The 18,292-nt window shown below is 34.5% G+C and overlaps 1 long non-coding RNA gene across 3 annotated transcripts; it reads right to left on the minus strand.

Annotated features, from left to right (window-relative positions):
- Positions 1-624: 624 nt before the first annotated feature.
- Positions 625-17,065, minus strand: LOC128239475 (uncharacterized). 3 transcript variants are annotated; one of them, XR_008261890.1, is made up of 7 exons: positions 16,535-17,065; positions 11,742-11,828; positions 10,836-10,979; positions 8,584-8,694; positions 4,613-4,690; positions 3,509-3,611; positions 625-2,710 (listed from the first exon to the last, which is right to left on the minus strand). It is a non-coding gene; the product is annotated as an uncharacterized LOC128239475 (long non-coding RNA). The 3 variants fall into 3 exon arrangements; XR_008261889.1 differs by having other exon boundaries at positions 16,301-17,065; XR_008261891.1 differs by lacking the exon at positions 16,535-17,065 and adding an exon at positions 12,030-12,067.
- Positions 17,066-18,292: the final 1,227 nt, after the last annotated feature.

The raw sequence follows: 18,292 nt of genomic DNA on the forward strand, positions 1-18,292 counted from the left end.
AACTTTTTAAACACTTGGTGCATTTCAAATCTAGTCCATATAAACAGCCCCTTCAGATTCTTTGACGATTGCATTTCCATGGGAGATCACTGCGTATGATAAACATACAAGTGTTGTTTAGCCACACTGTGGTTTCAATTATGTCAGGGGCGTAGCTACCCCTCTATTCATGTGAATTCATAAATGTGCTGGGGGGTTCAGGGGCGTGCCCCCTCAGAAAATTTTGAAAACCATGGTGCAATCTAGTGCATTCTGGACGTTCCGATGTGCATTATTTAGTACTGGAAAATAACCTATTTTAGATTCATGTAGTCAAGTTCGCATACTGCAACTTTGGTTGATTTTTTTGTCAGAATCATGTGGATTCAGTGGCGTATTCACGTATAGGCGGCTACACGCCTGTATGATGTGCATATGAATGTATAATTTGGTTTAAATGATGCATCCTTAATGTAACACCTCCTTGCTGCTACACCAATAGAAACTTCATGGGATGTTAATAGTAAAAGAACTAGCACTGACGTTCCCATTTTTGTCTGAGTCATTTAAATAATAGATAACAAATTACAAGATAAACAAATTTGTTTTGACTTCTTTAATAAATTATATAAAAACATTGTACAAAGATATCATGACACTTTTAAACAATAAGTATGGTTGTCAATTAAACAGTATGCTAGCTTTAAAGATTTAGGCAAACCATTGGAATTTTACAGCGGTCTTAAAAGGTGTATTTAAAGCTGCAATCTCGCCGATTGATCGTTTTGACTACCGGTACTCTTTTATTGATCGTCTATTAATGGAGTATTTTTTGCAGAAATGTCTAGACCCAATTTTAAGTGATATAAGACTGCTGAAAAAAGATCAGATTGCAGTTCATCATATTTATGTTTAAAAAAATGATGTTTTATGACTAAAAGCATTACGAACAATGACTAAAAGCATTACGAACAATTTAATGTAAATGAACTTTTCGGCAGTTTTACCAAACATTTTTGATTGGTTCTATCGTGAATTATCTAATATGACTGAATTAAAGGAATGATAACCAAATCAGCCGATTTTGAGACAATTTTGTGTCTAAACTGACAATCTGTAAGAGTGCAGCTTTAAGTGTTGATCTAAAGCTTCATATACACATTGTTATATTGTCAATAACTGTTTAAAAGGTCTCATGTACTAAATAAGATAATAATTTTCATAATATCTAAAATTGATTAAAATAAATAAAGTACCATTATACCTATTTCTTAATAGTGCCGTTTCTCATCTGACAATACCATTCAAAGCCATCATTTCAACTATGAATTTATTTTTAACTTTCAACTTTTCTATAGAATATGCAACAAAATATACCAAAAATACAAGCCATGAACAATATGATTGTTCAACTTGCATTATCTTTGACCTTTTGATATGACCATTTTCCAGTTTTGTCTATTTGTAAGTTGTGCCCTGAAGAATAAAGTATGACTGTATGAATCAAAAACAAGCAATAAAAACACTAAAAATATACCCCAATCCCTGTAATTTCTAATACAGTAGTAAAATCAAGCAATTAAACATTTAGAGCTGCACTCTCACAGATATACCGTTTCCACAACTTTTTTTGTCTTGGAATGAGCAAGTTTTTGCGTAATTATCTGCAAACCAATGATAAAAGATTGCTGACAAAAGATCAGATCGCAGATTTCATATTTCCGTTCGAAAATTAATGTTACTAACGGTTTAAGAAAAGTGCATGAAAAACATCAATGTTTTAACTTAAATAGAAAAATCTGGGATTTAATTTTTCGCAAAAATTGGATGGTTCCAATCCAAGACATAAAATGAAAAAGGTTGTCAAAACATCTAAAGTGTGAGAGTGCAGCTTTAACGTTTGAAAGTAACTCTGTTTGCCTCGTGCCCCTAAACAGGGTTTAATTATATTATATGCCCAGTGGGCTTGTCCCTGTATATTTGATTGTATGATTGCAGTAATGGATACTGGTCTAATTATCTTCTGACAATTTTTCACCAATTTTAAAGAATGAGAAAACACATATTAAGCTCATATAACGCTGTACAATTTAATCTCATTCATTAGGTTGAGAAAAATTCCCTAAAAATATTAATTGTGGAGACATATCTTATTTAAATACATACAGGAAATGGCGACATCATTTACCCTTTAGTATGAAAAAGGCAGTTTCCTGATATTTGAATAGCGGTTTTTTATTTAAGCATCTCAATTCATAGTATGTATCAAGTTTCAAAGGAAACCAAATCATTGTAACGATTGTTTTCAAAATAGATTCACACTCTTGATAAACTTCTTTTCCTAGTTTCAACTTTTGAGACTTTTTGATGAGCCTGCACCTTCCCCCCTCTTGTGCAGTGGCTTCAAGCAATAAAGCTACCAGCTCAAGTTGCACAGCTGGTGAACAAGACTGCTGATAGTCGGCAAACTGCACACTTTATGCCATGATAAATCACGTCCATCGACTTCCAGAATGAAGAAATGACGCAGCACAGAATTGATTTCAATTGGACCTCTCTGTACTTTCATCACCTTGTTGTAGTCAAAGACTATGTCTTAGTGTGCAGTGCGGGATCTTGAGAAGCTTTCTGCTCGTCTGATGAAGTAAGTTTGGCAGAGTGTGACACTCCTATCTACTCATATGGCTAGACACCTGTGATCTATGTCTTCTTGTGTGTGCCCAATCATCACCTGAAGAGAATTTAGAGGAAGTTAGTGCTTGCTAACAAGTCAATGTGACAAAACAAGGTCTTTCATTTATGCCACCAAGAACTAGTATTCCAAGTTTCATAACTCGTATGTTAACTCAAAGCAATTGAGCAGAAACTGTTTGGTAATTAATTTTAAGTCACTGCTTCCACTTATACTGCAAGTAATATTGAACGTGAACCGACTGACCCAAATGCAATTCTAAATAATTTTTATGTGCAGAAACCTTAATCCTATTGACACAAAAGTAATCCAATTGTATGTCTTCACAAAACATTCTACAACAATATTTGTTCTAACTTATTGTTTGGACACTTACTGAACACTTTTGGTCTGACTTTATAATGCAGCTGGTGAAAATATTAAAAGTCCCTTAATAATGGGCTTACAAAAACATGAAAAAAATGTATTTGTTTAAAAATTACAAAGGGCCATAACTCTTACAATATTTAAGTTTGTATTGAGCAGAATAAAAGGCTTTGCCTAAAATACAACCTTAAAACTATATTTACAAGTAAAACAAAAAAATCTACAAATATGTTTTTAGTATCTGGTTTTTGAGAGTGAATGATCAGAAGAAAACATCACACATTCACAATCATATTAAATAATTTAGTTTTTTTTAAATTATATTATATTTCAAAAACACTGCAAAAGACAAGACACTTACGTTTCAATTTCTTGATTTAATACAGTGATGATTATCAATTCTTATGAAGGGAGATGGGTCTTACACTCTAACCAGTGCAACTTGCATGTTCTTAGTTGCTCAGTTATTACCTTTCTTAAAATTCTCCTCTTGATCTGAGCCACGCCAAAATGATGGGAGAAGCATTTGTTTTTCAATCAGAATGTATAGCACCTCTGTGTTTCTGTTTGTCTCCTGAAATAGTAAAAGTTTATTAATAATAATAACAATAATAATAATCAGTGACTTTTATTGAAATTATTTTCACCGATTGTGCCTTGCACATTGGGGAACAAAGTTGACTTCTGAGGAGAAGATTTTTCAGTATAGACATATAGCAAAAAATAGCTCCGCACCCTGGAGCAATGTTTTTTTATGAATCAATATCCAGTGAAGAAAATTCATACAGGGTATTGCAACATATTTTGCTTCAAATGAAGACTTTTAACAAAAATAACTTAACTAGCTCTTCATCATATTAAATAAATATTAACACAGTCTATGCCGCACACGGAGCCCCGCATTTGATCTTTTACCAAAGTTTGATTGAGAGTTTAGTTTCACATCGACAAGTCTTTACTGGTCTATTAAAGCTGCACTCTCACAGATTGAACATTTTGAAAAAGGTTATATTTTTTATCTTGGAATGAAACAATGTATGCGAAAATGATGACAAAAAAATGTCTTTAAATTCCCGTCAAACATGTCCGAACCAAATTCAAACTATGGATAATCACTGTCATTCACGATGAAATTCAGCACTTCTTGCCCAGTATATATACCCTTACTTTAAGCAGAAGGCAAATTTAAACACACACATTTGTCCGAAATTTAATCAAACTTTAAATGGTAGTAGGATTGTCATTTGTTCACATAATTTTCAAGAATCAGGAAGTGGGGAATATTATAAAGCCATTTAACGATACAAACAAGACGATTTTCTATTGAATGTACAATAGTAGTACCGGGGTAATATGCAAATAGTTATTATCTCAAGAAAAGGACATCAAGACCAGTTCATTTACCAGTAGCATCAGACAGTCAATAATGGTTCTGAGTTTAAAGAGCATAATTTCCATTTTATTGTTAGTTTAATCATTATATATTTAACACCAGTTGTGAAGAAGGAGTTATCATTATATAAGATTATATTATCTGGCAGTGGTTGAAAATGTAAAGTGAGACCAGTTTTTTACCTGTTATTGAACAAACTGTTATGTTGGCAGGACTGTCCTCCTCAGCAATGAAAAGAACAGCAATGACTGGCTGGCACTCTGTAAAATGGCGATTAAAACATTTTGTCCTATTAAAACTGTCCCTTTCTAAACAATCCATCAGCAATATATATAAATGAGCTGCGCCATGTGGAAATGTATCTTGGGAAGTTTCCATTCCATGTAATGATGTCATAAAGATGAGCAGAAGACATTACTTACTATGCAGTAAAAGTTCTTACTTTAACAGTAAAGATATCTTTCTCTGAGAAAATTTATCAAAGTGAGCTCTTTTATGTCATGTTTCTAAGTCTTGTACACATCTATGTTACATATATAAATAATAAACAGGAATAAAATGAGGAGTTGTGTACACACTTATTCCTCCTTATGTACTGTGTAACTCAAGACAAGAGGGCCATGATGGCCCTGTATCGCTCACCTGTAGCTTTGCTAAATAAAGTGAACATTCTGACCTATTATCATAAAGATCCAATGAAAAGTATGGCCCCTAGAGGCCAGTCAATTAGTAGAAAAACCTTGTGAACACAATAGAGGTCACAATTTTAGGCTTAACTCAATTCAACTTGGTCAGAATGATCATCTCTAGAAAAATATAGGTCAAGTTCGATATTGGGTCATTCGCGGTCAATAACTGACCAAGTTTCATTAAGATAAGGCTAAAATTGTGACCTCTATTTTGTTCACAAGGTTTTTCTAATAATTGACCTAGTGACCTAGTTATTGACTGCGTATGACCCAATATCGAACTTGACCCAGATTTTATAGAGATAATCATTCTGACCAAGTTGCATTAAGATTAGCCTAAAATTGTGACCTCTATTGTGTTCACAAGGTTTTTGTACTAATTGACCTAGTGACCTAGTTATTGACCGCAGATGACCCAATATCGAACTTGACCTAGATTTTATAGAGATGATCATTCTGACCAAGTTGCATTGAGATTAGGCTAAAATTGTGACCTCTATTGTGTTCACAAGGTTTTTGTACTAATTGACCTAGTGACCTAGTTATTGACCGTGAATGACCCAATATCAAACTTGACCTACATTTTATAGCGATGATCATTCTGACCAAGTTGCATTGAGATTAGGCTAAAATTGTGACCTCTATTGTGTTCACAAGGTTTTTCTACTAATTGACCTAGTGACCTAGTTATTGACCGCGGATGACCCAATATCGAACATGACCTAAATTTTATAGAGATGATCATTCTGACCAAGTTGCATTGAGATTAGGCTAAAATTGTGACCTCTAATGTGTTCACAAGGTATTTCTACTAATTGACCTACTGACCTAGTTTTTGACCCCAGATGACCCAATATCGAACTTGACCTAGATTTCATAGAGATGATCAGTCTGACCAAGTTTCATAAAAATTAGGTCAAAATTGTGACCTCTGTTGTGTTCACAAGGTTTTTCTAATAATTGACCTAGTGACCTAGTTATTGACTGCGGATGACCCAATATCGAACTTGACCTAGATTTTATAGAGATGATTATTCTGACCAACTTGCATTGAGATTAGGCTAAAATTGTGACCTCTATTGTGTTCACAAGGTTTTTGTACTAATTGACCTAGTGACCTAGTTGTTGACCGCGGATGACCCAATATCGAACTTGACCTACATTTTATAGAGATGATCATTCTGACCAAGTTGCATTGAGATTAGGCTAAAATTGTGACCTCTATTGTGTTCACAAGGTTTTTCTACTAATTGACCTAGTGACCTAGTTTTTGACCTGGGTTGACCCAATATGGAACTTGACCTAGCTTATGTTAAGATGATCATTCTGACCAAGTTTCATTAAGATAAGGCTAAAATTGTGACCTCTATTTTGTTCACAAGGTTTTTCTAATAATTGACCTAGTGACCTAGTTATTGACTGCTTATGACCCAATATCGAACTTGACCCAGATTTTATAGAGATGATCATTCTGACCAAGTTGCATTAAGATTAGCCTAAAATTGTGACCTCTATTGTGTTCACAAGGTTTTTGTACTAATTGACCTAGTGACCTAGTTATTGACCGCGGATGACCCAATATCGAACATGACCCAGATTTTATAGAGATGATCATTCTGACCAAGTTGCATTAACATTAGGCTAAAATTGTGACCTCTATTGTGTTCACAAGGTTTTTGTACTAATTGACCTAGTGACCTAGTTATTGACCGTGAATGACCCAATATCAAACTTGTCCTACATTTTACAGCGATGATCATTCTGACCAATTTGCATTGAGATTAGGCTAAAATTGTGACCTCTATTGTGTTCACAAGGTTTTTCTACTAATTGACCTAGTGACCTAGTTATTAACCGCGGATGACCCAATATCGAACTTGACCTAGATTTTATAGAGATGATCATTCTGACCAAGTTGCATTGAGATTAGGCTAAAATTGTGACCTCTAATGTGTTTACAAGGTATTTCTACTAATTGACCTACTGACCTAGTTTTTGACCCCAGATGACCCAATATCGAACTTGACCTAGATTTCATAGAGATGATCAGTCTGACCAAGTTTCATAAAGATTAGGTCAAAATTGTGACCTCTGTTGTGTTCACAAGGTTTTTCTAATAATTGACCTAGTAACCTAGTTATTGACTGCGGATGACCCAATATCGAACTTGGCCTAGATTTTATAGAGATGATTATTCTGACCAAGTTGCATTGAGATGAGGCTAAAATTGTGACCTCTATTGTGTTCACAAGGTTTTTGTACTAATTGACCTAGTGACCTAGTTGTTGACCGCGGATGACCCAATATCGAACTTGACCTAGATTTTATAGAGATGATCATTCTGATCAAGTTGCATTGAGATTAGGCTAAAATTGTGACCTCTATTGTGTTCACAAGGTTTTTCTACTAATTGACCTAGTGACCTAATTATTGACCGCGGATGACCCAATATCGAACTTGACCTAGATTTTATAGAGATGACCATTCTGACCAAGTTGCATTGAGATTAGGCTAAAATTGTGACCTCTATTGTGTTCACAAGGTTTTTCTACTAATTGACCTAGTGACCTAGTTTTTGACCCCAGATGACCCAATATCGAACTTGACCTAGATTTTATAGAGATGATCAGTCTGACCAAGTTTCATAAAGATTAGGTCAAAATTGTGACCTCTATTGTGTTCACAAGCAATTGTGAACGGACGGACGGACGGACGGACGGACGGACGGACGGACGGACGGACGACGGACGAAGAGTGATCACAAAAGCTCACCTTGTCACTACGTGACAGGTGAGCTAAAAAACAATCCATAATTCTAGTAAATCTCTAGAATTCCCTTACTTTTCTCGCTGTACAAAAATGAATGAGGAGTTGCAAACAAGCAGGGCCATAAAACTTTTGCTATTTAAACTGTACCGCAACAGCAATTTAAAGACAGTGATACTCATTGATGGAATAGGCACTTAGACAGCTACATTTTCTGAGAAATGGAGATCAGACTAAATTCTCCAGAGATAATTTATAGATTTATTTGAAATAAAAAAACATGTTACAGTGTTTGTGTTAAACTTGTTACTTATCCCTGATTTAACACAATCATTACCTTCAAAATGGTGATAAAATAAAAACAAATATACCATATTAAACACTGTTTACTATCACATCTGTACCCCCCCTTCTTACATACTTAAGCGGCTGTTACCAAAGTAAAGAATGAAAGGTCCACAAGGCCAATTATAAACCATGAACCATGAGAATCCTGTTTACTAATTTGATTTTAAATCACCCAAAAGGCTTTCTACACATAATGGTTCCTTAATTTAAATCTAGTCTCCAAAGGTGTCACAGTTGTGATTTCATTGAAAGACTTGAGATACGTTATTTAAAAAAATGACGAAAGGAAAGCTTAAACGCAGAAGCCTGGCCGGGTATATGAGCCTGGAAATAAATACGCAAAAGCTCACCATGCTGCTAAGGAGTCTTATATAATTCCCGGCCCCAGTTCAGCTGGAGATGTTGATTCCACACGGCTGGAAAACCGGCCCGGTGCACCCAAGCTTCACCATTGGCAGTATCTGCAAGAGGAGGGTGTAAATCTGGGAAAACGCATTTATAATCAATTTGCGAAAGTTCTTATCCGTCATAAGTAGTGAACATGTATGTGGCTTATAGAACATCTGAAATTAAGTTTAATGAAGGAGACAAAGTTCGGTCTGGGATCTTAACCTGGATTTTGATGCTGAAATTGTAAGGGCCGAAATCAGAACATCCACTCCCACTCACACTCCAACCACATTCCCGTAAGGGACACTCAAATGATCACTTGAGTGGAATATGGGGAGTGACACTCAAGTGATCTGTTCGTATTCACACGCCTCGCTAACACTCCACTTCATCAAGTGAGCAATACAGTATATAATTATACACGTATGTTTACATGATCATATCGGATTATCTGTTTGACTATGGTGATGTTTACATTATACATTGTAAACATATGTTTATTTGAGATTTGAGTACCTTATTGTTAGTTATAGCAACAAACAAATGATAATAAGTGTTATTCTGAAACTGAAATTTACATTTAACAATTGGTTAATAAAAATAAACGTTTTGGGTTGTAAATAACTGTTGCAAAATACGTTTAAATGCATGTTTTTTGTTGTTGTCGTTGTTGTTGCTGTTTTAAATATGTAGCCGTTTTCCATTGTATCACGTAATTTAAATATGTATTCATATATAATCTTGCTTTTGTATTCTACATAAAGCCGTCTTGGGCGTTTGAAAATAATATATGGAAGTTGAAAAAATGGAAGTTGAAAAAATAGCAGATGGATAGAATTAGCGAATGAATCTACTTCTTATGGGGAAATAACACCTCGGAGTGAAAAACAACTCAAGAAATGTAGGGGAAAATGGATGAAAATGACGATAATAATAATAATAATAATAATAATAATAATAATAATAATAATAATGATGATGTTGATGATGATTTGGTGGTGTTGGTGGTGCTGCTGCTGGTGGTGGTGCTGCTGATGATGTCAGATGATAATGAAAATGATAATAATAATAATAATAATAATAATAGTAATAATAATCCAGCTGAATGTAGGCTGGAAAATACATATCAATTCCCTTACCACGCTATGAAATGGCCTAGCGGCGTCAAGTTAGCAGCCTGGCGGCCTAGCCGCCTCATGTGACTAGCGGCCTAAAATTGTTTCCTATTCCAAAGCATTTTATATGCGTTCTTTTCTAAAACAATGATAAATTAAATGTCCTTTTCATAAATCAACATCCTTTAGCCAATATCAGCATTTCCCCCTTTTCCTGGGCTTCTGGATTGAGTTTTGGGGATTTTTAGGCCGCCAGGCCACCAGGCCGCCAAGTTCACGCTGCAAGACCGCTCAAGCGTGATGTATTTTGCATAGGAAAACAATTATTTTAGCATTGATTTAGACGAAAACTCATATAAAAATGCTCTGAAGTAGAAAACAATTTAAGGCTGCTAATGTACGACTAAAAACATTGATTTATCATATTTCCCATTTAAACCATTGAACCTTGAAATAGATAACAAATTTAGGCCGCTAGTCCGCCAATCTCACGCCACTAGGCCGCTAACTTCATGCCGCTAGGATGCTAACTTCACGTACCTTTAGCTGCCTGTCTTTGCAGCCATTGAGGAATTGCAAACATCAACATTGCTGGGGGATCAAGATCATTGCGAAACAAAACAAATATATGATAGGCGCATCCTTTTGAATTTGTTTTGTTTATAGATGGCCACGTTATTGAATGAACATGTACTTCAATGGATTATCCCATTCTCTTAAATATTGTCTGGGAACGAGCATGTCCCTTATTTGTTCCAAATATTTGATATATTTCATCTTTTCTACTTGCCATGTACTTTTTTCACATACACTCATTCAATTCCTATTCACAACCAATCCTCAAGGGCAGTTCAAGTGGCCTAGCCGAGCACTCACAAATGTCCCACTCACGCAAAACACTTGAGTCTCACTCACACCTGTGAATACAGATATACCTTTCACTCGAAAATATCTCGACCGTTATGTGATTACAGAGGATTAACTCATTGAGTGTGAGTGAGAGTGATTGTTCTGAATTCGGCCCTATGTTTTGTTCAAATGAAGTATAAACTTACAGTGAGTACAGAGATATCTTGAAGTCCAGATTTATCGCTTACCTGATGTTCGTAGGGCTACAATTGAGAGCTTTTCTGTAAATTGCAGGAACTGTCCCCATGAGCCTATTGTCTGTTAGGGGAATGGTGGCTTAGGTGATTGGTGGTACCACTCTGCATTTCTTATCCACACAAAACACAGTGTATCTGAAAATGACAGAGAATGGCCATGCACTTATGAAAGCTATGCTAGAAATACGCCGTTATGAGTGTATCAGATGACATTTCCACACAGAAATTGTGAGGCCTCCAATACAGCAGTACTGACATCATTGACGAAAACATATATATCTGTCATGGAGCTATGCTGGTTCTGTGGCGTCAAAACCACTGCAACTGGGCAATTCACTAGAAACATCTTTTCAGAAAAAAGAAACAACCAATACTGGGTAGCCTTTGTCACCCAGTGAACACCCAGAGCATCTTGTTACTTTGAGCATCTATTTAGTTAGAAGTAGCCACATTAAGATATCAAATTAACAAAAAAGTGTATCTGTAAGCTTTGAAATACTGAACGAAGTGCAACTTTGAGGGGGGCTGCGAGCAAATATTGTCAAGGGCAGAAATCTCGCAGAAGTTTGAAAAAGATTATGCAAAGCTCTAGCTTGATGATTTTGGCCCAATTTCAAATTGTTACTCAGTAACACGGCGGCGTAAATTTAATCTAACATCAATATAGTTACACAGGAAAATAAGAAATAGCTTTAAACTCTCTAACATTCATGGCAAACTTTCTAACATTCATGGCAGAGTGTCTGAGTATCCAGTATGCCAACCAGGACGGAGAATATGTGAAACATGCACATACACACCTTTACAGCCCAACATTTGGTTATGGTTTCACAGTTATTCATTTACACAAACTCACAATCAATCAATCGATCAATCAATCAATCAATGCACACCCACCTGGAAAGGTACGACATCCTTTGGAAGAGATGAATCTTGCAGTCTGGTAGACGGTTGCTGACTTAACTTTATTGTCCCAAGCAGCAACTGCAATTAGATAAACATGTTGATGTTCGCACTAAAACAAAGCTTAGTATTGAGTAAAATTAAACATGCAGCCTGTTGGCTGGGGTAACATATCTAAATCCCCAAATGGATGATCTGATCCCAGCCAACAGATCAGCGAAACACGAATTGTATTGCGTGTCCAAAGGGGGTGGGTCCCAAGGATATCTTGACGCAACTTACCATAGCCGCCTTGCGTTTTTGTTCACAAAGCCGGCACACACAGTTCATTCTCAGTTTGCATGTTGTGTACTGAAAAGTTCCAGCTTTCCATGACACTCGCAATAAACCTATCCATGAATTAAAACAAATTAACAAATAACTACCAGGTTATTATGGAAATATAAATGTCATTTTTTACTTAAATTATTGATAAATACAACTTATATTGCAATCAAACTGGATAAAATATCAGAAAAATGTGTCCTGTTCAAAAAAGTGTGTTTTGAAGTTGCAGACAATAGTCCAAAGACCAAGAATTAAAGTGTTTAGACAGGGGCAGGCAAATCTTAAAAAAAATGTCAAAATTTTAAAATTTAAATAAAACTAAAATTGTACAAACCTTATATAAATCATGTGTACACTTGAAAATACATACAAGGATACAATGTACACATAATCAAACGCTACCTGACAGAATAAAATTTTTTCAAGAACTACTTGAAGGGGTACTGTGACCCGCAAGTATTTCGTTGTGGGCGGACACCTTTAAACCTCTTTCCCGCACATTAATTAAACACATCTTATGTTTTGTCAGTGCCGGTTTTGATGACCAGTATAAATCTAAAAGCAGTTTTTCTGCCAATATTTACCCAAATGATTTGGATGAATGCTTAACAAGAAAGTGCAGTGTACACAATCAAATAAAGTATTTAGTGTTCCAGAAATAATGAGCAATCTGAAATCTGACCCCTTACATTCCTTAAATATTCACAAAGAGTTAAGTTCAAATTTAAGCAACAAAAATCACATTCAAGCAGAATAATTTCAAGCAAAAATGAGCAAGAAAATAGAAACCAACTGAATTGTATTTTCAAATGTTCCATCCGTGTTTGTTTGTTATCTTTTTATGATTCAAATGGTAAAAAATGGTGCAAATGTGAGAAGCTCTGAAGAAGAAAACTGATATTTAAATAGAAATAGTGATGAAATCACTGACATTATGTTTACTTAGCATCTAAAGCAACAGACCAACCAGACCTACCAGTATTCTAATCTATATTTAAATGCTAAATTTTAAAAACCCTAAACATACAGATAAGATCTGTGGCGCAGTTGTTTACATTGTGTGATTAAAATGCATATATTTTTGTTGGTGATTAGTTTAAATCCAAGATTTGTTTTCAGAAGATCAGCAATAATGTTTTTTCTTTGTCTCAATGAAAAATGTAATGTTCAAGTTCATAAGCGCTGTTTTATCTGAGAATTTCCCTTGGTGTGAACCGTTTACTGTGTCCAAGTTATCCAAGCTGGATCTAAGACATTACTACAATATGGGCAATTTGCTCTGCCATTTTTATAGATAATTGTGTATTCCAAAGGTATTCTTTTGGTACATTGAACTCACAACAATATTTGAACTCCTGACGTCCAGCACCGCTGTCAGATTATCTAATCCAACCACTATGCCATTGCATGCTCTTTACTGAACGAAAGATAAATGAATACTCACAATTTTGAACAGTTTTTTTTGGTCACACTTTGATAGCAACCTTTTAACCCCACTTAAACCTGTCTTCCCTATTTGGCAAACAGAGAATTTTTAGAAAATTTGTTATCTGATGATCCTGTAAATTTTGTGTGGATAGACTAAATACTGTTCGAATTTAGCAATTCAAAACTAACATTTTGGGTTTATTCAGTGTAGACCCTAAAATATCAATTTTGATTTATAAGTATGTAGGTTTGTTCAAAAGCTCAGTACAGTTTTCTTTACTTGTTAAGTTATCCAATTTCTGTAAATAAATGTTACTAAACTTGACTATAAAATACTGTAGGGGGGCGTGGCGTAAAGTTAAGAAAAAATCCAAATAATGCAACAGTCAATTGCAGCATGGGCCCCCAAGGTCCTGCTTATAGCAGGGACTTTGACTTTCGGTCCAGCCAATCCCAGGTAAAATTCCCGCTCTGCACAGACAAACAGCTGGTAAAAGCCCTGTCAAATGAATTATGGTCATTTCGTAACCGCTCACTGTTGGTCATTTCGTAACCATTGTGTTAGTCAATTCGTAACCGTTAAGAAATCGAATGGTCATATCTTAACCGTTGACTCCTATAATTATGAGGAATTAATTTAATACCATTTGAATTTACAAAATAAGTTTACTGTAAGTATAAAACATAAAAATAACAACATAAACAAAGTTAAATCTAGTAGATGTATTCCTTCTTTATTCCTAATAGTGTAGTGCGATTTGCCAATAAACTCTGAAACTATGACAAATAGAAACATTCACACTAGCTATTTTTTTATGTTGCGAAGGAAATATTATAAGTAGGCTGAATATTAAATGTAATAATTTTTTAATTCATAGATGTTCTACCATTGAGAGGAATTGTGACCTTAAGCCAATATTTTTTAAATATATAGACCATATAACTTTAGAATTTCATTTTTTTAAATTGCATAGAAGTATTGTAAAATGTAGTGAGTTTGCCGAATGAGAGTATGCGCTTTTTATATGCTTATTGTATTAAAAATAATATGTTTAATTTTGTATCTTGTTATTGGAAATTAATACATTGGAAACTCACTAAACCGGACAAGGTCCGGACTGGGCAAAATTTCCGGTTTAGTGAGGATTCCGGTTTAGTGGGGATTCGATGTACAGAGTAAGTTTACTCAATATATTAACTGAGTTAACCTTTAAAGGCTTTTGTCCTCTAGGGACAGTTCAATTCTCCGACGTTTAGACGGAGGTTGAGACATGATTAAAGCACTTGCAAAAGTGATAAGCATAATTAAACATTTCTGCGTTTTTATAACCATCTTTTTTCCAAGTCTTGAAATAAAACAACTCTCGTAATTTAATGCTTGTTTAGTATGTTTGATAGTTTAATTAAAGCACCGCTCTAATTTGATTCAATCATAGAAGTCTTAAGATAAAACAACCCTTCAAAATGATCACTAAAAAAACGTTTCTAGTTCTTTATTTTCTGCAACAAACAAATAAATGTTTTAATCAATTTTCTTTTCACAAGTTTGATTATCGTTTGATTATCGCGCGACAGTCAATCCACAGCGCAATCATCATTATCGATTATCGTATTAACATAACATCACAGGTGTAATATTTAATGACGTACCGGCTGTCAAAACAAAATGACACGTGATTCGCGAATTCCTAATACACAGAATTATTTTGACACGTAATTTTACTCAAAAATACATCGCGATCAGTCTTAAATTATTGTTTACAAGTAAGCAAAATGTAAGAAAATAATTAACATATTTTGGTAGTATACCTTTTGTCATCTAGGGAACTTCTTTAGCCCTAAAAGGCTAGTAAATCCCTTTAAACTGCTTCGTCTGTAAGTTCTCCGCCTTCGGTATGACTTAATATACTTCAGAAGTATCAAATCGTTTGTTTTTCCAAAGTTTATCAAGACCTGCCTTGAAGGCATTCACAGATGTGGTGTTCACTAATTCATGTGGCAAATTATTCCAAGTTGAAACTATACGATTGCTGAAAGAATTTTGACGTAATGACAAATCATTTCTAATTTAGCATGATATATATATATCTAATAACTATTGAGTAACATAAATTATTGGCTTGTTACTAGTGAGAATTTGAGTAATGTCTTCCAATTGGTGTCTTGGTTGCTGTGCCATATACATCCAGGTTCGAACAATACACTTAACGAGGTGCTAAGTGTACTATTTATCACCTTGTTAAATGGTGGTTACCATATGAGCAATTGATTTCTTGATGGTTACGAATTGACTGACAAAATGGTTACGAAATAACCAAGATTCAGCAGTTACGAAATGGTAAGGTTACGAAATGACCAGATCCCCGTCAAATGCCCCTGGGGACATCCTAGGTTAGGCCCATTCCCTGTTTTCAGCGCAAAAACAATAACACGCATTCACTCAGCACTGCCGGTCCACCTGGAACGTAAAAACATGGCCCATTTCCCCTGCTATCCCTGGTATAAACAAGACCTGCCTGGGGGCCATGGTTACAATTGACTGGTGCATAACTGTGGCAGAATAAGGGAAATATTTTATTGTTGCATTTATTATCAAATATGAGAATTTAAGACACATGCAAAAAGCCACAATACGAATTGGTGATAGTGTTCGTTCTGTTCTGCTATTTAAAGGTGGTGAGAATGACTAATGACATGACATTGACGAACAAAATGTAAGGCATTTGTATCATTTCGTCTTTTATTTATTAAAATCTGAGATGTTAAGGGAGCAAATCCCTTTTTAGATTGGAACATACCAAATAATAATAAGCGACGATGTAGTGGTAAACCAAGTTTGTTAGAAATCAATCGAGTTTCTCCAAAATACAAGCAAAAATTACACCGGATGTTGATACTAGTGATTTAGTTTCGGATGAACAAAATCCGGATAAATCATTTGCTTTTCATCCAAAGGGTGGACGATTTATACTACTGTACAAAAGTCATAAAAATAAACGAAAAAACGTTGAATATGTATTTTAAACACTTACCAAGTTACCATTCTCTTTCCGTAAGAGATGAACGCCATACTGCATAATTGCACGGAGATGGTACCACGGAGATACCCGAAAATTTCCGTTATATTCCGGAAAGTTAAATTTCTGTATACTTGAAAATTTGGATGTTGATGGTACACGAAATATCGAATTTCCTTATTTCTGTATTTTATGGAATGAAACTTCGGGATATTATACAATAGGCTTTAAATAAAGTAAAACAAATAAAAAATGCTTAGTATATAGCTATTTTTGACCAAAATTATGATTTTTTCCCTGGTCGCCTTAATAGCTATTTTTATGGATACACAAATATACACACACAAAAGTTTAAGAATATTTTTTTTAATATTAAAAGATAATAAGATTTAAAACAATGAAATGATCTCGTAAATAAACATTCAAGCTTATCAACTTACTGTCAATGGACATTTTTATTGACATTTGATACATCAAATCTGGACTGAAAATATTAAGGAGACCAATTTTTGTCGCCTTAATCCAGCGGTCCCCATAATGCCTAGATTAATATATATATGGTCACCTTAATATCTGTAGTAGATATATATATATATATATATATATATATATATATATATATATATATATATATATATATATATATATATATATATATATATATATATATATATATATATATATATGCAAGTTCGTGCAATTACTTGTTATAATGCTAATTGAGGGGAAAAAGAAGGAACACTAAATATATCCAGCAACCAGTTTCAATTATTTTTACATAAACCAGTCTATTAATATCTCCGAACTTCCTACTTTAGTTTCAAAACATGAAAATTGGAATGTAAAGAACTATGTGATAAATCATTAAGTGTGCGGTAATTTCGATGACATTTCAAATATTGTTAATGTTGACACAACGAGAATTCAATTGATAAGAACGGATGTTCCGTTTCATATTGATCTAGTTAATATTTAATATCAGGACTGCGTTGTATATGTTTCATTCTCTAGAGAATATGAATTTTGATGAAATTATTATTTTGTGTAATGAGTGTTGACGAATATTTGTTGTATATTCATGTAGTCGTGTGTCAGACTACAAATTATCCTAATTAAAAAAACAAAATAAAAATCTTTTCTTTCAATACATTCGGGTACCTCGCAGTATGGCCATCAAGACGAAGCATACATAGCTTTGATCATAGGCTGATCACGTTTTGAATTTAAAAACTAGCACCTATGAGAGTATTGAACAGTTTATTGGAAATAATCGAATACATATACAATTTATACGTTTGTAAAACAATCAGATATAGCAACCCAAACGGTTTCTGAGGAAACAGTAATCGACATTCGTAACTGGTTTGTTGGATAAAGGTTTAAACTCAAAGCAAACGAAATACTGACTGTTGTATCATTTCATTAAACTTAAGTAAATTGTTCATTGGTTGATCTTTCATGCATAGCTTCATAGGAAGGCTGTTGATCGTTTGTCGACTGTAGATGGTACACCCCTTAAAGGAGCACGGGAACTCCCGTCAGCCTCAGCTGAAGCCACTCGTCTGTTCTATGGAAAAAGTGCTGGCGGATAGCACCACGCTCTCGGTGCTGCTCATCATAATATTGGCCGCCAATTACATATAATATCCACTTCCATAAAATTTGGTGAATTTGAACTGCGCGAAACTTTGAAATTAAACGCAAACATAATAATTTTACTGTACCTTAAAAAAATATTGAGAGAGATAACGCAGATTGTATATGTCGTGTAAG

The sequence above is a fragment of the Mya arenaria genome, chromosome 6 (genome assembly GCF_026914265.1).
Source record: "Mya arenaria isolate MELC-2E11 chromosome 6, ASM2691426v1".
NCBI lineage: Eukaryota > Metazoa > Mollusca > Bivalvia > Myida > Myidae > Mya > Mya arenaria.